Below are 23,422 nucleotides of genomic sequence, written 5' to 3' on the forward strand. Positions count from 1 at the left end.
TTCTTCTTCTTCTTCTTCTTCTTCTTCTTCTTCTTCTTCTTCTTCTTCTTCTTCTTCTTCTTCTTCAACTTTTTGGAGAAAATGGAAGATAGATAGTGTTTTACTCTTTTTGATGTATCTTTTGTAGATTGCGTAGGTTTAGAAATTAAGGGTGTTTTAGTTAACCTACTTGTCTTCAAAGTCCTGTATTTATAGTGGTTGTTGTGTCTTATTCGTAGTGACTACCTTGGAACTTTCTAGGGACATATACTGTAAAGGTAACTAGATTTTGACCCGCGCTTTTAAAGCGCGGAATCGATTCTTTTTTAAATTTCATTTAAATTAATAAATATTTGTCTAATCTATATATAACAGATTTTTTTATTTGTTTATATTTAATTTTTATATTATTATCTTCTTTATTTTTTAATTATTATTAAAATAAAAATGTTTGTTTGTGTAATAATTAATTAGTTAAAAGATTTTAAAATGGTAAACTCCTACTCAATAAATTTAATCATATTGTGATGATATATTTGGTAAGGTTATTTATTTATAATTTTAACTTATTAAATAAATATTATATGAAAAATGTAATAGACATTACATTTTTCATTCTACATATTTTTAATTAATGCATAAATTTTAAATTATAATAACATAAATATTTAATAATAGGAAATCGGTGCTGCCTATTTATAATATTGATCGGATTCAAAGCGAAGTGTTAGGTTTTAGGAGAAACTTGAGGAGAAAGTTGGGGGATCTTTTCTTTAAAATATAATCTCTCTATATTTTAAGATTAGTTTTGGAAAATTCAGTTACCATGTCAAATAGTTAAAATATTTTTCTGCGTGTTCCTCAAGTTGGGAGATTTTTTTTATTTGATTTGATTCCGTAAATCTTTGAGTAAATGGTATTTAAAACGACTTAATGGGCTTAAAAACGAAAATGTAAGTAGCAAATTTGTTGGGCTTTTCATTTTCGAAAAACATTTAAAACAACTGAAAAAACAATTGAAAAAAAAATGGAATGTTTTGTAATTAATAGGAAAATTTAGGGACAGATTCATAAGAAATATTCTGGTTTAATAGTATAGATTAGTTTTTACGTTAGTTGTAGCACAGAAAGTATTCAATATTCTTGGGATATTGTATTTATTTATTAAAACTTCTGAACTGATATTATTTTTTAGGAGAGACAATTCATTGTTCTCGTTATCTCCAACAATAAGATTCAGATGTTAGAAAATTACATTTTATTTTATCACATTTGTTTTCTAACTTCTAAACTGAACATTTTAGTTTAGTGGACGTAATAATGTTTGATTGTAGGTTCTTTCTAATGTACTTAGACTCATCTTTCAAAAGTCTACGCACTAACGAATATTTTGTTATATTTTCAATGAATTTTAAGGTCTACATTCCACTAATTCGATATCTTTATCAAAAGAATAATTTATAATAGTTTCTGTTGTTCTAATCATTTACCTAATTTTTATAATAATTTGGTACATATTTCCGGCTGGCTGTTATAGATTACGCACAAGGGAAGATATGATTCGCCTTGTTCAGAGGAGAATGAGATGATTAGGACATAATTGGATGTCCGTTGACTTTATTGCTTACGTGATAACAGTTTAATGAAGAGGTAACGAAGCGAACAAATCCGTCCCTTCTCTTGTTTAATGATCAATTAATATCAAAGGGTTGGTACTGGTTCTCAGGTACATAACATAACTTCCTGGCACAGGTTTTCTATTGCACCGTTAGTTCTTCTCGTCAGAATTCAGTACCAGTCAATGAGTTGAGTAAAAAGGATATTCTTTTATACTGCACCGTTAGTTCTTTTACGGGCTTCCAACTTAATCAATTAGGTTATATTTCAAAATTTAATGCGGAAAGCCCAAGGAGTTATTCCAAACTATTTCGTCCATCTTAAGAAGTGAAATTTAATAAAATCTCTACTAATAAAAGGGAGCTTTTGAGGCTCCATAGGGCGTCCACATCAGCGGAAAAAAAATTTCTCGAAAGATGACACGTGGCATAAAATATAGTTTTACATTTTAATATTAATTATTTTTGAAAATTGTAAAAAATATGTAAACATACAGCATTAAAAAATGGAAAAACTACATTGAACATATGTAAGATTACTATTTTTCACTTAAAAAAAAACGGTTTATCTCCATAATGTAACATTACCGTTTTATAAAAAAAAAACAAAAAACATTATATATAATTTCGAAAATAATAAATATATGTAAAACATACAACATAAAAATGGAAATACTACATTAAACATAAATATGTTTGACCATTTGTCCAAGTTCTTCTACGCGTCCACATCAGCGGAAAAAAAATTTCTCGAAAGATGACACGTGGCATAAAATATAGTTTTACATTTTAATATTAATTATTTTTGAAAATTGTAAAAAATATGTAAACATACAGCATTAAAAAATGGAAAAACTACATTGAACATATGTAAGATTACTATTTTTCACTTAAAAAAAAAACGGTTTATCTCCATAATGTAACATTACCGTTTTATAAAAAAAAAACAAAAAACATTATATATAATTTCGAAAATAATAAATATATGTAAAACATACAACATAAAAATGGAAATACTACATTAAACATAAATATGTTTGACCATTTGTCCAAGTTCTTCTATTAAACATTGTCGTTTTACATTAAAAATAGAAAAATACGTAAAGATTTAAACATCTATCTTAAAATATAAAATATAGACATTAACTAAATATAAAGTATAAAAAAGAGAAATACTCAATATATAAAAAAATAATAATAAGTAAATATTATAAATATATAAATATGCGAATTATATATACAATAATAAGTAAATGCACAATTTTTTAAAATGGAAAGAGTATATTAAATATTAAACATCTATCTTAAAATGTAAAATATAGATATTAAGTAAATAGAAAATATAAGAAAAAGAAATACACAACTTAAAAACAATGGAAAAAGTATATTAAGATTTAAACATCTATCTTAAAATGTAAAATATAGATATTACGCAAATAGAAAGTATAAGAAAAGGAAATACACAATTTAAAAAAATGGAAAAAGTACATTAGTATTTAAACGTCTATCTTAAAATGTAAATCAAACTTAAAATATAAAATTATTAGTAAATAGAAAGTATAAGAAATAAAAATACACAATATAAAGAAAAATAAACTCTACTAATAAAAGGGAGCTTTTGAGGCTCCATAGGGCGTCCACATCAGCGGAAAACATTTCTCCCGAAAGATGACACGTGCCATAAAATATAGTTTTACATTTTAATATTAATTATTTTCGAAAATTGTAAAAAATATGTAAACATACAGCATTAAAAAATAGAAAAACTACATTAAACATATGTAAGATTACTATTTTTCACTTAAAAAAAAGACGGCTTATCTCCATAATGTAACATTACCGTTTTAAAAAAAAAAAAAAAAACATTATATATAATTTCGAAAATAATAAATATCTGTAAAACATACAACATAAAAATGGAAATACTACATTAAACATAAATATGTTTGACTATTTGTCCAAGTTCTTCTATTAAACACTGCCGTTTTACATTAAAAATAGAAAAATACGTAAAGATTTAAACATCTATCTTAAAATATAAAATATAGACATTAACTAAATATAAAGTATAAAAGAGAGAAATACTCAATATATAAAAAAATAAATAATAAGTAAATATTATAAATATATAAATATACGAATTATATATACAATAATAAGTAAATGCACAGTTTTTTAAAAATGGAAAGAATATATTAAATATTAAACATCTATCTTAAAATGTAAAATATAGATATTAAGTAAATAGAAAATATAAGAAAAAGAAATACACAACTTAAAAACAATGGAAAATGTATATTAAGATTTAAACATCTATCTTAAAATGTAAAATATAGATATTACGCAAATAGAAAGTATAAGAAAAGGAAATACACAATTTAAAAAAATGGAAAAATTACGTTAGTATTTAAACATCTATCTTAAAATGTAAATCAATCTTAAAATATAAAATTATTAGTAAATAGAAAGTATAAGAAATAAAAATACACAATATAAAGAAAAATAAATAATAAGTAAATATAAAATATAATCTCGAAAGATGACACATGGCATTAAAATATAGTTTTACATTTTAATATTACTTATTTTCAAAAATTATAAAAAATATGTAAACATACAGCATAACAAAAATGTAAAAACTACATTAAACATATGTAAGATTACTATTTTTCACTTAAAAAAAGACGGCTTATCTCCATAATGTAACATTACCGTTTTATAAAAAAAACAAAAAACATTATATATAATTTTGAAAATAATAAATATATGTAAAACATACAACATAAAAATGGAAATACTACATTAAACATATGTAAGATTAGCATTTTACATTTTTATTTTAAGAAAATAATATGTAAACATACAACATAAAAAATGAAAAAACTACATTAAACATATGTAAGATTACCATTTTTCACTAAAAAAAAGACGGCTTATCTCCATAATGTAACATTACTATTTTGTAAAAAAAAAATTATATATAATTTCGAAAATAATAAATAATATGTAAACATACAACATAAAAAATGGAAATACTGCATTAAACATATGTAAAATTACCATTTTACATTTAAAAATAACAATAATATGTAAACATACAACATAAAAAAATGGAAAAACTACATTAAACATATGTAAGATTACCATTGTTCACTAAAAAACGGGTTAGCTTCATAATGTAACATTACCTTTTTATTAAAAAAAGAAAAAAAAAACATAAATATAACTATTTGACTATTTGTCCAAGTTCTTCTATTAAACATTGCCGTTTTACATTAAAAATGGAAAAATACGTAAAGATTTAAACATCTATCTTAAAATATAAAATATAGACATTAACTAAATATAAAGTATAAGAAAGAGAAATACTCAATATATAGAAAAATAAATAATAAGTAAATATTATAAATATATAAATATACGAATTATATATACAATAATAAGTAAATGCACAATTTTTAAAAAATGGAAAGAGTACATTAAATATTAAGCATCTATCTTAAAATGTAAAATATAAATATTAAGTAAATAGAAAGTATAAGAAAAGGAAATACACAATTTAAAAAATGGAAAAAATACATTAGTATTTAAACATCTATCTTAAAATGTAAATCAATCTTGAAATATAAAATTATTAGTAAATAGAAAGTATAAGAAATAGAAATACACAATATAAAGAAAAATAAATAATAAGTAAATATATAATATAAGTGAATACCAAATTTAAAAAATGGGAAATTACATTAAGAGTTAAAAATATATATTAAAATTTAAAATATAGATATTACGTAAATAGAAAGTATAACAAATGGAAATATACAATTTAAAAAAATGGAAAACATACATAAGATTTAAACATCTATCTTAAAATGTAAAATAGAGATATTAAGTAAATTAAAAGTACAAGAAATGGAAATACATATACATGAAAATAAATAATAAGTAAATAATGTAAATATATAATATATGAATTATATATGTAATAATAAGTAAATACACAATTTTTTAAAAAGTGGAAAAAGTTCCTCAAGCATTAAACATCTATCTTAAAATGTAAAATATATAATATAAGTAAATACACAATTTAAAAATGGAAAAAGTACATTAATATTTAAATATCTATTTAAAAATATAAAATATTGATATTACGTAAATAAAAATATAAGAAATGGAAATAAACATTTTAAAAAATGGAAAAAGTACATTAAGATTTAAGCATCTATCTTAAAATGTACTTCTATCTTAAAATGGTAGTAAATTATATAAAAATGGAAATACCACATTAAACAAAAAAAAAATTTATAGTTTTACATCAAGAAAGTCCCTATAAAACTCATTATTCCATCCACATCAACCTCACACTATTAAGGAAAATTTCAAAGCACTCGAGCAAAAAAAAGGTTTCACTATCAACTATTGCCGTCCCAAAAACCTTTAATGACCTTGAATGAGATTTTTTTATAACAACAAACTTTTTGTTAGGTGGATTCATTGTTGGGAAACCCGCAACTTCCAAAACCAAACTTATTCATGGGAATTGAATTGCTTTTCATAGACTCAAAGGTATTCTTACAAATTTAAATTAATCTAATGTATAATTTTATTGTTAATATTCATACTAACTCTTTCATGATCAAACCATTTCAGTTAATAACCATTCAAGCGTTTATTCCGAAACACTTCATTCCTCGCCGAATCAGGTATTGGTTCATGTTGGTTTAGTATTGTTTTTGGTTTACTAACCGGTTTAGGATGGTCCTATTATAAATATAATTTAAGTTGGTTTAGCATATATTATGTTTAAAATAACTTAAATTAAATAATAATAATATTATGCTTAAAATATAATTTTAGAGAGTTTTCAAATATAGTTTACAGAACATTATAGGTGATGAATTTAATTTATTAAATTCGTTTATTACTTAAAACTAAGTTTTTTAAAAAACATACTGAGTTATAAATATCAATGATGGATTGGTGAGTATAACATGAAGATAAAAATATAAATATCTGATTTTCAAGGTAAGAAATTCAGCTTTTATTCATATACTCAATATATAATATCTTAAATTATGTTTTAAAAAATACACATAATTTATATATATATAATATATATATATATATTAATCTTCCAAACTTAAACTATTATATTATATATGAATAATGTTTTTAAATAAAAATAATTTCTGATTTAAAATAAAAATAAAAACAACAAATGTTTATTTTCAAATAATGGATGTAATTTACATTATACTATCATTTAACAAGTATTAGATACGTTTTGATATATCATTATTTTCTATTTCCAGAAAACAATAAATTGTTAAACATCAATATCATCTAGGTTAAGTATACGAACAACAAAAATTCAAACATCACAAAAAATATTTACATAACCATTATAATACAATAATTTAATCAAAAATACAATTAAAAAATATTAAAAAGAATAGTTATATACTTAATATTTGAAAATAAAAGATATTTTTGCTAAAATTGTACTTACCTCGCCAAGGAGATCGACCATCTTTTACGGATCGATCGAATGTTGAGCATGTGGTCGATCCAAAAATACTCTGCAGTTTAATAAAATCTCTAAAACATTTATTCCAACACTCAAAAGATAGTTTTGCTAAATATGATAACTAGATAGCCAATAAAATTACAAAAAACTATTTAAATAGTAAAAAATATGTTAATTTAACGTGTTAAAATTTAAAAATAAATTTTAATTATGACATGCATTTTAACATTTATATAAATATAAATCATAGCCTAAATATAAATAATTTAACAACTTAAATTAGAAAAAAATAAAAATCCCGGGCGTAGCCCGGGTTAATCCCTAGTCTAACAATACTAAAAGTTAAATAACTAGAGCAAAGAGAGTGTACACGTCATCAAATTTAATCGACCAATAGGAACAATTATGTAGCCACGTCAATAATTTCTCAAGGCCGAAGATAGTTATTTTCCAGTTCTCTGATTCAACGTGGCCCATTAAGTCGACCCACTCTTTCACATTTAATAAGCTTCATTACTCCTTACAAAGTCAGAGATGTTAGCGTTCCGACTCCCATTGTTCTTTGTTTATATAAACTATACTTCTCTGAATCTCTCTACTGTGTATTCAAAACCCTTTCCTCTTCCTCTCAGCTGAAATCTGTTCAATCGCTCACTAGCACACACCTTTAGGGTTTCCAGTTCGATTAAAGTACAAACGAAACATTTTCAAACCCATCCTTTGATTTGTATTCGGATTGCTTTGAGATTGTCGTCCAAGTTGTAGATCTCAAGCCTATCAGCAATCGATATACGTAAGTTTCGAACTTTTGACTATACATCAGTGTTCATCCTCTGATACCATCTCTGAGTTCACTAATTTCATCATTAAATTGGATTGTAGTTTCACAATCGTCTATGATTCCATGGTATCGATCTGGATTTACATGTTCTTCTTGTGGTTTACATGTTTAGCGCGAATGATGGAAAGACGAAAGTGAAAGCTATGTTTACAGGTTCACTAACGCATTAAATCATTCATGGGAAGATCCGGAATCAAAGTCTGATTCATCTCCTCAGTTTCACTGTTAATGGCATCTCAAGCAAATCGACAACGTAAAGATCTTCTCTGCTGATTTAACACATTTTCCTCAGATTATTGAAAACCAACTGTTGTTAACGTCTGTGTGATTTCCCTGTCTGCTTTGTTGTTTTCTTCACTTATCGGTTGTAGCTCAGATATGGGATTACTGCATTGATCTTTTATAAGAGGTGGCTATATTAGAATATGTTGGCTTATTTTTAAATGTTATCATCATTATCATTTTTGTCTCTGATATATATGTTTTTATTTTGATATATCAGCCACTAACCCTACAACACAATGCAAAAGCTGTGGAATCTACGAGGAGAGACCACTTTTATATATGATTCATTTGACGAATGGGAGTTTTGTCCCTCTGATTTCACAGCTGAGAGTATATACGTACACGTCAAGGACAAAAAATTCAATGCTACTTTTCTCTGCCATGGATGCCACACAAGTTGGGGATGGTGAGTTTCCGCAAACAGTAAATCTTGAGCTTTAGGATCATTCATTTCAATGAAATACTATCTCATCCTACTAGAATGGAACTTCCCTCCCATATGTCTCTCTGTTCCTTCTACCTTATAGTTGATTTATGTTCTCGGGTGAATGTGATTAAGGCCATTTTTTTTTATAGATGAAGCATCCATCCATGAAGTTTTCCCCGACAGTTTGTCTTGAAGTTTTCGTTGCCACACTGAAGACTCTCCAGCTACTGAGAGAGATTTTTCTGAAGGCTCTATCGGTCCCCATGGACTACAACATTTTCCAGGCTAATCAAACATGTAGGCACAGCTGAACGTGCAAACTCTAGCACGCTCTATTGTTGTTGTTTCTCTCTTCTACTTCAGAGAAAAATGTATACTACTTTGGCGAGGGGGCTTTCGTTTCGGCAAGATTGCTCAACTTTCTTCTTAGTAAAAACGGTACACAATAGGGATCTCGGGTGGTGAGAGGAAACGTGTGAGCATAGCTCACGAGGTACTCATCAACCTGAGCCTTTTGGTTCTTGATGAGCCCACGTCGGGGCTTGACGCGACGGCGGCTCTCCGGTTGGTTCAGACGCTAGCCGGGATGGCTCATGGGAAAGGGAAGACGGTGGTGACGTCTATTCACCAGCCGTCGAGGCGTGCGTTTCAGATGTTTGATACTGTGCTGCTTTTGAGTGAAGGGAGGTGTTTGTTCTACGGTAAAGGACGTGACGCCATGGCTTACTTCGACTCCGTCAGATTCTCGCCGGCGTTTCCAATGAATCCGGCTGACTTCCTTCTCGATCTTGCTAACGGTACGTTCCCATTTAAGATCCCCTTTTTTAAAAAAAATTCAGCTTTTAATTAGTTAACATCATGACTTTCATGTATATAGTGTAACACTAACACGTAATACGGAAGGTGAACCCTCGGGATGAATCGGTGAGTTCGGTAACGGAAGTTACTTGATGTCATCGTCCGGTTACTTCGGCGGTTGGATAAGTGATGGAAGTTGTGAGAAGGAAGAGAGAGATCAAGATCGAACGGTTCAGGTGCGTCGTGGACATTGCTTGATTTGGTGAGAGAGATAGCAAGTTTTTGTTGAAGAAGGAAAAGTTCAAACTTTGTGGGAAAGAGGGAAGTAAAGCAAATTGGGATTTTAATGCAATGCAGAAGATGCACATGAATAGACGTTAATTAGTTCGTTTTGTGGTTCATTTTCATAGACATAAATATTGTACGTGATACATTCCGATCGATTTATTTCACTTTCTATTGCTGTCTACCTGATTATTTATAGTACGTAAGAAAATGATTGGTTTTAAGTATTTTACATGAAAGTGTAGAACGTGTATACAACTAAACAAACCAATACAAGAAAACAAGAACGTGTATTGAGCGGTTACGTGGATCTTAAGCTATCTATCTGGTCTTTATTAGTTTCCATGGGCTAAAAATGATTCCACCAAAACTATTTATAAATAAGAACTGAGACTGGTCTCAGTTTATCGACAAAAAGGTATTACATGTATTCAAAATAATTACAATTTGCATATAAATTAATAGCAAAAAATAACCAGAAAAAATCGACGAAGAGCAAATTGATAATTTTATCATAGACCACACGTAAAAATTGGAGGATGAAATTTGTGAAGTCTCAAAGTTTTTTCGTTTATTCAGTTTAAAATAAAAGAAATATTAAACAAAAAACTAATCAAAAATTTAATCACATTCATGCAGATGTTTTTATTTTCCAATGAACTTAATTTAAGAATAACTATGCTTTTACTTTTATATGATATTATTTGCTCATACCACTGTCAATTTTGAAGCAAAATTTTATTTTAACATAGCTCATTTGTCTTTTGATAAAATTTATGGTTGTTATTTATTATTGTACACATTTTAATTAGAATATTTTTATTTTATATTTGAAAGAGAAATGAATATTCATTTCTAACAAAATATTTTAAAACTATGTCTAAAAGATGAGATATATAAGAGTCAAGAAAAAAATTCTACACAACAACACTAAGGAAATATCAAAATATTAAAATATAGATTTATGTAGAGTTCCCCAAGAAAGAGAACAACACCAAAAAAATCAAAGCTGTTTTTCTCCATTATTGTTTTAGTCTGTTTAGTATTAAAAAAATAATTCTCAAGTGAAAAACAAACTTAAATATTATAATACATAATATGCACATATAAATTAAAAACTCTATGTAAAAATAGAAAAATATGTATAATATTAACTTTTAAAAATTTTATTCTGTCAAAAAATAATTTTGAGACAAAAATCTTTTCATATCTCATAATTAACAATAATAAAATAAAAAAAAACAAGAGATAAATGCAAATTAGATGTATATAAGACAAACCGCGCGTAGCGCGGTAAAGAATCTAGTTCTTATAAAAAACGATTAGAAGTACATAGGAAAAAATAAGAGGATACATGATTTCACGAGATATCAATTAGTATTTTTGGACCAACCAAGAATTTTTTTTGCTTCGATTTTTTTATTAGATATCATCAAAATGATGAAAAGATAGAAAGAAAACGAGACAGAAGTCTAACATGCTATTGGGAGACCTTAATAACGCAATTCTTACTAAAATATACAAGGGAGTTTTATTTATATGGAGATATAAAGTAAATGTTGAATATAAAACCGATTGAAATAACCAAGTGGTGGTAGCTTAATGGTAATTTTTTGGGGCTTGATATTAGGTTCGATTTCTTTTGGAAACTAAATTATCACTATTTAGTCAGTCTGGGTTTAGGCTTTGGTCCAAGTGGTTTACATGGCGGGCCGTAAGAAATGGTTGGTCCACCCGTGACATTAGTCGGAAGGTATTCCAAACTCGGACTCGGTAGTCTGGTACGCTTTCGGGCTAATCCACTTTGTAGCACTAATTACGTTCCTCCCGGAATGACCGGATCATCCGATAGGACTTATAAAAAAAACTGATAGAAATGAGTTTTAAAAAAAAGACGGGTAAAATTTTAACTATTGTCAAGTTTACGAATCCTACTCAACAAATGGAATATTAAGAACATTTAAAGTCATCTATATTTTTCCTTTATAAATATTTATCACTAGGTGATTTTCCCGTGCTCATGCACGGATATAAATATTTATAAAGTAAATATATTATAATAATTTATTTACATTATAATAATTTATTATTTTTTTTATTTTTAATTTTATTTTATTCTGTTATTTATATTGTAATTTTATTCTGTTATTTATATTGTAATCAATATACATGGTTTATTTTAAATAACATTACATTATTTTAATTAGACGTATTATTGTGGATATATAATATCTCGACTGTTTGATTATTATTTGGATATATTAGATAACATTTACTTTTTCGATTCAACTAAGATATTTTTATTTTACATATTAAATTTTTGATTACTTTTGTTATTTTCATGTAGTTTGATTTTTGTCTTAGATTTGTATATATATTTTTGTAAGTTTATGTATAATTTAGTATATGTTGTTTTGAGAATCAAAGAGTAAAAGTAAACTAAAGTGTTGATTGAGTCAATGTTTCATAAATAAACATAACAATGATACTTAATTGTAATAGTTGGTTAATATATTTATAATATTATTTGAGAATTTCATATTTATTTAGTAATATTTTGAGTCATCCATAATTTATATGTGTAAAAATATTACTATAAATGGAAATATATTATTTTTTATTTAATGTTTGACTTTGTATAAAAAAAATTGGATTGGTCTAGTTACTCATTTGTGGGTATATTGTGTTACATATATTCCGTCAAATTCAGTATAACTATTTCTAATCTAATTCAACCAAATCATATTTATTGTATTCATTGCATTAGTTTGGTTTACATCTTAGATGTGTATATATATTTATGAATTGACTATTTGTAAATAGCCCAAGGACTATGTTAATTTTATAGGATTTAGAAGTTTGGTATATGTAAATTTTCAAAAATAAAATTATAAAAATAAAGTGATGATAGGTACAAAATTGCATAAAAACATAATTGATACATTCTAAAAAGGAAGATTAATTCTTTGCTTTAATATCAAGATTATTTTTATAGACTTTCCTTTTTATGCAATCACATTGAATAAAAAAATATTTTCGTTTTAAGTTTTATAAATATTTCTTTATCCTATATTTTATTTGAAAATATAAAATAGAACAAAAATAAAGAAAGATTATATTAAATTTTATTCATTAAAGATATCTTAGTTTATGTTATTTGAATTATTTTGTAATAATTTGAAAATAGATTGATTTAAATAAAATGCTTAATAATTTTAAAATATATATTATGTTGTTTAAGATTATTTTTAAAAAAAGGAAATTAGTTATTTACTTTAAAATCAAGATTATTTTGTGAACTTTACTTATTATGAATTACACTATATATATAAAATATTTTCGTTTTTAAAATTTATAAAATTTGTTTATTATATAGGTTATTTGAAAAAAGGAAACCTAAATAAAAAATGAAAAATAAAATAAAATAAATATTTAATAATCATTAAGGGTATCATAGTAATCAACCACCTTGAAAGTTAATGTGAGCGTGACACGTAGGAAACTGACTTCTCAAATAATATTATAGAGATTACATGCATTATCAATACAAATTCATCACATGGTCAAACAAATTATTAATAAATGGAATATTAAACTTCTTATATAGGACAAAGTTTTTACTAAAATAAAGTACCATATATTATGTAATTTAAAATTCTTCAATTTATAAAATTTTGAAATACTCATGTACTATGCAGTGAAATATTTGGAATAAGTACTTTTAAAATAATAGCATAAAATTTATTTCTACTATCTAGAAAAATATATATACAAATTTATCTCTATGTTTTTTAAAACTATAACAGAAAATATTTTTTAGATAAAAACAAGATTATCACCCATGACCACCAGGGAATATATATATATATATTTTTAATACTCTAACTATAAAAATTATAATTTTATGTATTTGGTGAGGGTTTTGAACAATTTATTTTTTTTTGCATTTGGATTAATATATAGTTGTATATATACAAATGAATAGATATATATATATATAAGTATTTATTACATTAATAACTAAAATATAATTGATTAGTTACTTAAAAATTGCTTGTAATAATGCATACTAAGGTGACCAATATTCAAACTCGTAAAGCACTAATATTATGCGCTAAAATTCATATAAAAGATTACAGTTATCAAGATATTTAGTTCTGTTTTAGACGCCAAAATACATAGGATCAGCCTAACAGAACCTGCGAGATCTAGTATATAAGGACAATACTAAATGGAACACATGTTGACCTATTTTATATGACTTATTCTTAGGTCCACTCCCTAACCAATAAAATTGTTTTATTTTATATTCAATATCTTTTAAAAAAGGAAACAAAATATTGTCAAATTATATTATGTTTTTAAAATTAAAGGTAAAAAAAAATAGTAGTAATTACAAAAAAAATATTTTACGTCGTCAGCATAACATTAAATCCTAAACCCTAAATTCTAATCCCTAAACCCTTAATCCTAAACCCTAAACTATTGGATAAACCCTAAACTCTAGGATAAATTCTAAACTCTAAATCAAAATCACTATACATTAAAACATTCAAGGGTTTAGGGTTTAGGGTTTTTTTATTTAGAGTTTAAGATTTATCCAAGGGTTTACGGTTTACCCAAGGGTTTAGAGTTTACCCAAGGGTTTAGGGTTTAGGATTTAGGGTTTAGGGATTAGGATTTAGAGTTTAGTGTTTTGTTGACAACGTTAAAAATATTTTTTTTTTTAATTTTTTTTTCTGTAACTTTTATCTTTTTTTATTTTTTTTTAATTTTAAAAACATAATATAATTTGAGAATATTTTGTTTCCTTTTTTAAAAGATATCGAATTTGAAATAATGAAATCCTATTGGTTGGTGAACATAGAGGTTCACCCTAGGGGGTGAACCCAAGAATAACTCATTTTATATAGAGTCGAACCCGAAATTTTCGTCATAGTACTACTACGAAGGGCTAAAATTTTCAAGATGTATTCTTGGATTCACCCCTTAGGGTGAACTTCTAGGTTCACCAACTAATAGGATTTCATTATTTCAAATTTGATATCTTTTAGAAAAGGAGTTATTCTTGGGTTCACCAACCAATAAGATTTCATTATTTCAAATTTGATATCTTTTAGAAAAAGAAATAAAATATTATCAAGATATATTATGTTTAAAAAAAAATATTTTTATCGTCGTCACCAAAACAGTAAACCCTAAATCCTAATCCCCAAACCCTAAAACATAAACCCTAAACCCTTGGGAAAACTCTAAACCTTTGGATAAATCATAAACTCTAAGTCAAAAACACTAAATCCTAAATCCTTGAGTGTTTCGTGTTTTTGATTTGGAGTTTAGGATTTATCCAATGGTTTAGGGTTTACCCAAGGGTTTAGTAAGGGTTATTGGTTGTTGTATTTTAATGGATTTAAAAATCCGAACTAAATCTAGTGCTATTGGTTCTGTGATTTTCAAATTTGTATTAAAATCAGGTGTTATTGGTTTAATGATTCATAAATTCTATATCAAATCAAGTGTTATTCAATCGTACGGTTTTACTAATATATTTGATTATTTGAATGAATTTGTTTGGATTTTTTAGTTAAAAATACAAAGACTCAAATCCGAGGGAAAACCTTCGGATTTGCATATTTTACTTGGATTTATAAATACTATATGGATTTCTAAATCAATCAAAATATATAAACCAATAACACCTAGGATTTAGGATTTAGGGATTATGATTTAGGGTTTAGTATTTTGCTGAGGACGTTAAAAATATTTTTTTTTAATTACTACTTATTTTAAATTTATTTATTTTTACCTTTTTATTTTAAAACTATAATATAACTTATAGCTTGAGAAAATATTTTGTTTTGTTTTTTAAAAGATTTCGAATATAAAATAACACAATAATAAGTCAATTTTCAAGGACATCTTACAACGTTTTAAAGCTATAATAGTTCCAACTAGTGACATCTTTTAACAGGCTTATGGTGGATTAAAAGTAATATAGGCCAATCATTAGGCATTAATTGGCGATTTATATATAGATTTAAAACTGAAGTTCTGTTATTAAAGTTTTAGAGACTTTAAAACTAATGTACAATAGTTCTCAATAAAAATAAAAAAATTCCTTAAATAGAATTTTTGAAAATTTTATCTAAAATATACAACCAATTGATACAAAAATCTTAAAAAATACTCATCTATCAACAAAAATTCTTGTTATCCTAATTTCTAAATCACAACCCCAAATCTACAATATTTCTATAAAAAAAATGAAAACTTTCTTAAAATAAAATTTTTGAAAATTATTTTTAAAAAATACAACTATTGATCAAAAAATCTAAAAGAATACACATTTATCAACAAAAATTCTTGTTATCGAAATTTCTAAATCAGAACCCCAAAACTACAATAGTTCTCAATAAAAATAAAAACTTTCCTTAAATAGAATTTTAGACAATTTATCTAAAATATACAACCTATTGATAAATTTTTTTTAAAGAATACACATCTAGCAACAAATGTTTTTTCAAAATCAAAACCTCAAAACTACAATAGTTCTCAATAGAAATAAAAACTTTCCTTAAATAGAATTTTTGAGAATTTTATCTAAAATATACAACCTATTGATAAAAAAAAATCTTAAAAAATACTCATCTATCAACAAAAATTCTTATTATCCTAATTTATAAATCACAACCCCAAATCAACAAAATTTCTATTAAAAATTAAAACTTTCCTATAATAGAATTTTTGAGAATTTTATCTAAAAAAAAACACTTATTGATCAAAAACCTAAAATAATACTCATCTACCAACAAAAGTTCTTGTTATCCTAATTTATAAATCACAATCACAATCTCAAATCTACAATATTTCTACAAAAAATGAAAAATATCCTAAAATAGAATTGTTGAGAATTATTTTTTAAAAATACAACTATTTATCAAAAAGTCTAAAAGAATACACATCTATCAACAAAAAATCTTTGTTATCAAAATTCCCAAATCAGAACCCCAAAACTACAATAGTTCTCAATAAAAATAAAACTTTCATTAAACAAAATTTTTGAGAATTTTATCTTAAATATACAACTAATTGATAAAAAAATCTTAAAAAATACTCATCTATCAAAAAATTCTTGTTATCCTAATTTCTAAATCACAACCCCAAATCTACAATATTTCTATAAAAAATAAAAAAAAAATCCTAAAATAGAATTTTTGAAAATAATTTTTTAAAAATACAACTAGTGATCAACAAATCTAAAAGAAGACACATCTATCAACAAAAATTCTTGTTATCATAATTTCTAAAGCAGAACCCCAAAAATACAATAGTTCTCAATAAAAATAAAATATTTCCTTAAATAAAATTTTTGATAATTTTATCTAAAATATACAACTAATTGATAAAAAAAATCTTAAAAAATCTTAGAAAATACTCATCGATCAACAAAAATTCTTGTTATCCTAATTTCTAAATCAGAACACCAAAATTACAATAGTTCTCAATAAAAATAAAAACTTTTCTTAAATAGAATTTTTGAGAATTGTATCTAAAATATACAACCTATTGATAAAAAAATCTTAAAAAATACTCATCTATCACCAAAAATTCTTGTTATTCTAATTTCTAAATCGCAACCCCTAATCTACAATATTTCTATAAAACATTAAAACTTTCCTAAAATAGAATTTTTGAGATTTATTTTTAAAAAATAAAACAATTGATCAAAAAATCTTAAAAAATACTCATCTATAATAAAAAAAATTCTTGTTGTCCTAATTTCTAAATCAAAACGCCAAATCCACAATATTATTCACAAAAATGAAAAATTTCCAAAAATAGAATTTTTGAGAATCTTATATAATAAAATAGACTTTTCTCCCTCACTCATGCTGCCACATCATCTGGGAGAAGAGGGCAAAACATGCCACGTGGCAACTCTTTATTCCGCTACTAGCTGCGAAAGAATAAAGGGATATGGGCTTTTTTACTTAAAAATTGTTGGTGATGGGCTCTGTTTGTCCTAGAGCTTCAGTAGACGGTATAAACAAACAAATCTGAATCCTGACGATCCTATTTCCCCTTACAGGCGATGAAACTTTCAACCGTTTTGACATTCAATCCATCGAACCCGCTAATCCCCACTATCTCATCTTTATTGTGCTTTTACTTCGATGTTCTTAAGCTTCTACCGGTATATATGCAGACCTAGACCTTCAGAGTTGCCTCTTCAATCCCTCTTCTTCTTCCGATTCATCTTCTCTTTCAGTCTCAATCAATATTTCCACTGCCCAGACCCATTTTCCGAGTTTAAGGGATGCTGATGCAGTCTGGCCCAGACGCAACCTCTCCGCTTCTAAGAGGCTAGGTATGTTTAAAAAAAGGAGGCCAATTGATATGCTGCTTCTTGATGCAAGGTATTTACAAACTACGTGTGCCTATTATATTTTGTTGCTTTGCTTGAGTCGATATTTGCTAAGTTGTAAACCCAGCTTCTTCCCAGGAAACGGAAACTGCGATTCAGGCGTCTATTAAGTGATGTAACACGTAGCATCCCTAGCTTCCGCTTTAGCCAGTCCACGCACTGACCAAACCGTGTTCGTTGAGCTTCACGAACCGTTTGAAGCAATCCCGACTGAGAGTTTCAGGTTCCACAATTACAATCAGGTATAAATTAGTTCCTGGATATCAAGTCTTTTACATATATAGTTATATAAAAAAGCACAACTGATAGCTTCGCTGATGGATATATTCCGCAGATATTGTAGGGCAAATTACTGGGATTCGTACTACTTACAATGAATAGTCATAGACCACCATTTTTTCTTTTAATAATATGCATACATTCGGACTCCAAGGCTCTACATGTTTCTAACGTATATTTTCTGTTTGTCCAGCCACTCAAATATCTGTCTAAGTGTAGTGGCACCAACATCAGCCCCAAATTATTTGGAGGTAATATTTTAAGAACTATTACAATAACATGTCGAACAGTGTTTAAAATATATAATAAATTGTGTACGTTTTTCAGGGAGACTTTACCTAAATGCAATCTCTGCCACTCATCTCTATTTTGGTAATGAGTATTTTGGTAATGAGTGTGATGCTGGGAGAAGTTATCTCCAGAGGTATGCAGTATGACCAATAATTTAGATAAGAAAAACATTGGCTTCAATATTGCCCACACTTTAACTGATGCAAGTTTTCATATATGCTCTGTGGCAGTGCGTAAGGATCAACCTCAAACCCTACAAAGTATCAGATTGTTAAGAAGATTGAGGCAATGACGTGGCAGAACTAAATGACTACGCCCTCAAATTGTACCTCAGGTATTGCTATCACTTTTAGAGAATTCGATCTGTTAACTTCATTTTTGTTCAGTTTTTATTTTCTAAACATAAACAATGTCAACAGTTTGTGGATTTACATCATTCACAATGACAGTAACAGATAAACACTAAGTTATAGACCACATTCATATGTTATAGACAACACAAAGACTTTCCATTAATTTTTTTTTGTGTATTAAATTGATTCGGAGATTTATGTAATCTGTAAATTATTCAACTAATTATTCAAGTTCAATAAAAGAAAGATGTTTATATTCCTTGGTGTTTATTGTTTACTGATTGATGATGCACATTTCTACAGCGGAGATGACCACCCAGTCGATGATATGCCAGGGGCTGGAGCTGTCAAAAGAAGCCCCATTGATGGGGTCAATAGCAGTGGCGTGAATGAAGGTGGGTGTATCGAAACTGCTCATGTCTAAGGTGGAGAAGAGGAGCGCCAAGTAACAACTCAGGTGAAGGTGGGAACCGAAGCGAGGATGCTCAAGTCAACAAGAGCAAGTTGAGTCCTCTGGAAATAAACCACGGACTGAGTGATGAAGCACAACAAGGGGAGTTGAAGTTATAAGACATGTGAACATGTCTGTCGCATTAGGCTTTTTAATTTATTTTACAAAACAATGAAGTCAGAGTACTTCAAGTAGTTTACATATTAAGTTCTATTGCTTCACTGTCACTCTATTTGCTTCCGCTTAAACTGCTACAATCAAATAAACTTGAACGGAGCTCATTTCAACCACAATTACTGAAAGATCAAGCTCTGCTATTCCACCAAAACCAAGGTAATTAATTGCTCACTGAGCAAAGGTATGGAAATTCTTTGAATTTGCTCTCCACGTGAAAGAGCTGAATGTATTTTTTTCTTTTTTTCTTTTTTTGTATTTGATTCAGTTTGAGTTACAATATGTGTTTAAGACTTTTAGATGCTTTTATTTTTTGATGCAAGTTGTTATCTCTTCTATTTTATGGTTCTAAACTTGTGATGTGAGCATCTTTGATCACTAAGTTTGAAACTTTTGTGATTCATCTTAAACTTGAACAATGAGTTACAATGATGATAAGTTTTCTTTTTGACAAAAGATTCTCTTGAATAATTTAAATTAAGATTCAGCGAGAAAAAAAGAAACACCACCGCAATGCAAAAGCTAGGAAGAGATTCATCCACCAAACATGGTACCGTTGAATAAATATAATCATTAGTAATGAGTGGTAGAGGTAATGGTATAGAAACCAGACGATGGAGTGGCAGCTACATCCGTCCCGTCCGACAATGAAGAAGTAAACAGAGCACATGCTATGTTTTTTTACGACAGAGAGCAGATGTATCACCAATAAGAACATGTGTTTTTAAGATATTTGCTTATCACCAATAATGGTTTTCCCGGGTGAAGAATGGGCCTTCTGAAGGATGGCCCATTAGTTGTATCTTAGCGCACAGACTAACATACACTTTCTCAAATTAGTTATCTCCTCCGCTGTTTAGCAGCAAAGTCAACATTTGCTCAAACGAGAAACCTAAGAGTTCAGATTAACTAATGTACATCTGAGGATGTCCAGAAGAGTTCAACACACAAACAAAGAAACTAAGGAAAATAAAAAACAGTCCAAGACTAAACAAACATTAACATTAACACCATAAGCTACTAATTAGCATACCACATATATTCTTGCTAAGTACTGTTGGTTTGATTTTGTAAATAATTTTGTGATAAGAATGTGTTTATAATGATCAAATGATATAAAGTGTTGTTACAAATCTCGAATCAAATACACTGAAAGAAAACTTTATGAGTGTACCATCCCCTATGTAAATAGAGATTTATCTGGATTGTTACTACTTAGAAATTTGTCGACTACATTACTCATAGATAAAAAAAACATGTCATTGCTTATTTTATTTTTTAATTAAAGACAAATCTGAATTTACATTTCTTTAATCACAAATATTTTTAAAATAATAATTTATTGTTTGCTATAATTTTGAAATTCATTATTATTCTCTTATGTACTAACTCTTACTCTCAACTTTTCGTTTAGGATAAACCAATAAACTTTTAAGAAAAACACATCCCCTATAAAAAATAACCCTGAACCAATAAAATGCATCCCACATTACTGAATTTTTTTAACATTTTCACTCTAGCAGAAATCAAAAATGCATTGACATGACTTCGGAAGCGAAGGACTCAAGGCCTGAGATCTCCAAATATGAACTCACAAAATCCATTATTAGGTCAGGACTCTCAATTCTTATTTGTTAACAACTAACAAATGAAAATGAAACAAATTGAATTTAAAAGATAAAACAACGTCTGAGATATTAATTTCCAGTGACGTGGAATATTCATTTTAAATTTAATTTATCAGTTCTTTCAAAACGCTCAGTTTAAAAGCTCAACCCCTATACCAAAACTTAGTAAAACGAAATTGAATATAAAGAACACCGCATCGATACAACAACAGATATTACACTGAGATGCGAACCATGCGCTCATATATCGACTCCAAAATATAAACACTTTCAAAACACTAACTCCCCGTAAAGACCATACATATTTAAACACTTTTTAAAATGCAAAACCTTTCAACAATACTCAACTGCATACACTCCTAACAACTAAATACCAAAACACAAGATTTTGAAAACTGTATCAAATAACATATCTGAACCCGGCGCGTAGCGCCGGAAGACCCCTAGTTTTATCTAAAGTATACAAGCTATTGATCAAAAGTATTAAAAGAATACACATCTATCAACAAAAATTGTTGTTATCCTAATTTCTAAATCAGAACCTCAAAACTACAATAGTTCTCAATAAAAATAAAAACTTTCCATAAATAGAATTTTTGAAAATTTTATCTAAAATATACAACCTATTAATAAAACAAATCTTTAAAAAACTCATCTATCAACAAAAATTCTGGTTATCATAATTCCTAAAATCAGAACCCAAAAAATACAATAGTTCTCAATAAAAATAAAAACTTTCCTTAAATAGAATTTTTGAGAATTTTATCTAAAATATACAACCTATTGATAAAAAAATCTTAAAAAATACTCATCTATCACCAAAAATTCTTGTTATCCTAATTTCTAAATCACAACTTCAAATCTACAATATTTCTATAAAAAATGAAAACTTTTCTAAAATAGAATTTCGAGAATTATTTTTTTAAAAATACAACTGTTGATCAAAAAATCTATAAGAATACACATATATCAACAAAAATTCTTGTTATCAAAATTTCTAAATCAGAACCCCAAAACTACAACAGTTCTCAATAAAAATTAAAACTTTCCTTAAATAGAATTTTAGACGATTTATCTAAAATATACAACTTATTAATAAAAAAATCTTAAAAAATACGCATCTATCAACAAAAATTCTTGTTATCCTAATTTCTAAATCAGAACACCAAAACTACAATAGTTCTGAATAAAAATAAAACTTTCCTTAAATAGAATTTTAGAGAATTTTATCTAAAATATACAACCTATTGATAAAAAAATCTTAAAAAATACTCATCTATCAACAAAAATTCTTGTTATCCTAATTTCTAAATCACAACTTCAAATCTACAATATTTCTTAAAAAAATGAAAACTTTCCTAAAATAGAATTTTTGAGAATTATTTTTTTTAAAATACAACTATTGATCAAAAAATCTAAAAGAATACTCATATATCAACAAAAATTCTTGTTATCAAAATTTCTAAATCTGAACCTCAAAACTACAATAGTTCTCAATGAAAATAAAAACTTTCCTTAAATAGAATTTTAGACAATTTATCAAAAATATACAACCTATTAATAAAAAAATCTTGAAGAATACACATCTATCAACAAAAATTCTTGTTATCCTAATTTCTAAATCAGAACCTCAAAACTACAATAGTTCTCAATAAAAAAAAAATTTCCTTAAATATAATTTTTGAGAATTTTATCTAAAATATACAACCTATTGATAAAAAAATCTTAAAAAATACTCATCTATCAACAAAAATTCTTGTTATCCTAATTTCTAAATCAGAACACCAAAACTACAGTAGTTCTCAATAAAAATAAAAATTTTCCTTAAATATAATTTTTGAGAATTTTATCTAAAATATACAACCTATTGATAAAAATTTTTTTTAAAAAAACTCATCTATCAAAAAAAATTCTTGTTATCCTAATTTCTAAATCACAACCCCTAATCTACAATAATTCTATAAAAATGAAAAATTTCCTAAAATAGAATATTTGAGATTTATTTTTTAAAAATACAACTATTGATCAAAAAATCTAAAAGAATACTCATCTATAAACTAAAAAAT

General features: G+C 26.6%; 4 long non-coding RNA genes across 11 annotated transcripts; 3 read left to right on the forward strand and 1 right to left on the reverse strand.

The window, feature by feature from the left end:
- The first annotated feature begins 7,431 nt into the window (after nt 1-7,431).
- Nucleotides 7,432-8,970, forward strand: LOC103864727. Of its 7 annotated transcripts, none has more exons than XR_632291.3 (5): nt 7,437-7,912; nt 8,073-8,213; nt 8,332-8,369; nt 8,463-8,651; nt 8,822-8,970. It is a non-coding gene; the product is annotated as an uncharacterized LOC103864727 (long non-coding RNA). The 7 variants fall into 7 exon arrangements; XR_632292.3 differs by having other exon boundaries at nt 7,438-7,912; nt 8,337-8,369; XR_632293.3 differs by having other exon boundaries at nt 7,432-7,912; nt 8,002-8,369.
- Nucleotides 8,971-9,002: 32 nt separating this feature from the next.
- Nucleotides 9,003-10,976, forward strand: LOC103864730. The gene is made up of 2 exons (XR_632294.2): nt 9,003-9,469; nt 9,550-10,976. It is a non-coding gene; the product is annotated as an uncharacterized LOC103864730 (long non-coding RNA).
- A 4,527-nt stretch (nt 10,977-15,503) lies between these two features.
- Nucleotides 15,504-20,705, forward strand: LOC103864731. 2 transcript variants are annotated; one of them, XR_632296.3, is made up of 6 exons: nt 15,504-18,172; nt 18,248-18,422; nt 18,653-18,710; nt 18,787-18,883; nt 18,981-19,084; nt 19,407-20,705. It is a non-coding gene; the product is annotated as an uncharacterized LOC103864731 (long non-coding RNA). The 2 variants fall into 2 exon arrangements; XR_632295.3 differs by having other exon boundaries at nt 16,540-18,172; nt 18,259-18,422; nt 19,407-20,066.
- Nucleotides 19,961-23,365, reverse strand: LOC117133625. Its single transcript, XR_004457562.1, has 2 exons — nt 22,056-23,365; nt 19,961-21,898 (listed from the first exon to the last, which is right to left on the reverse strand). It is a non-coding gene; the product is annotated as an uncharacterized LOC117133625 (long non-coding RNA).
- Nucleotides 23,366-23,422: the final 57 nt, after the last annotated feature.

This window comes from Brassica rapa, chromosome A04, assembly GCF_000309985.2.
Source record: "Brassica rapa cultivar Chiifu-401-42 chromosome A04, CAAS_Brap_v3.01, whole genome shotgun sequence".
NCBI lineage: Eukaryota > Viridiplantae > Streptophyta > Magnoliopsida > Brassicales > Brassicaceae > Brassica > Brassica rapa.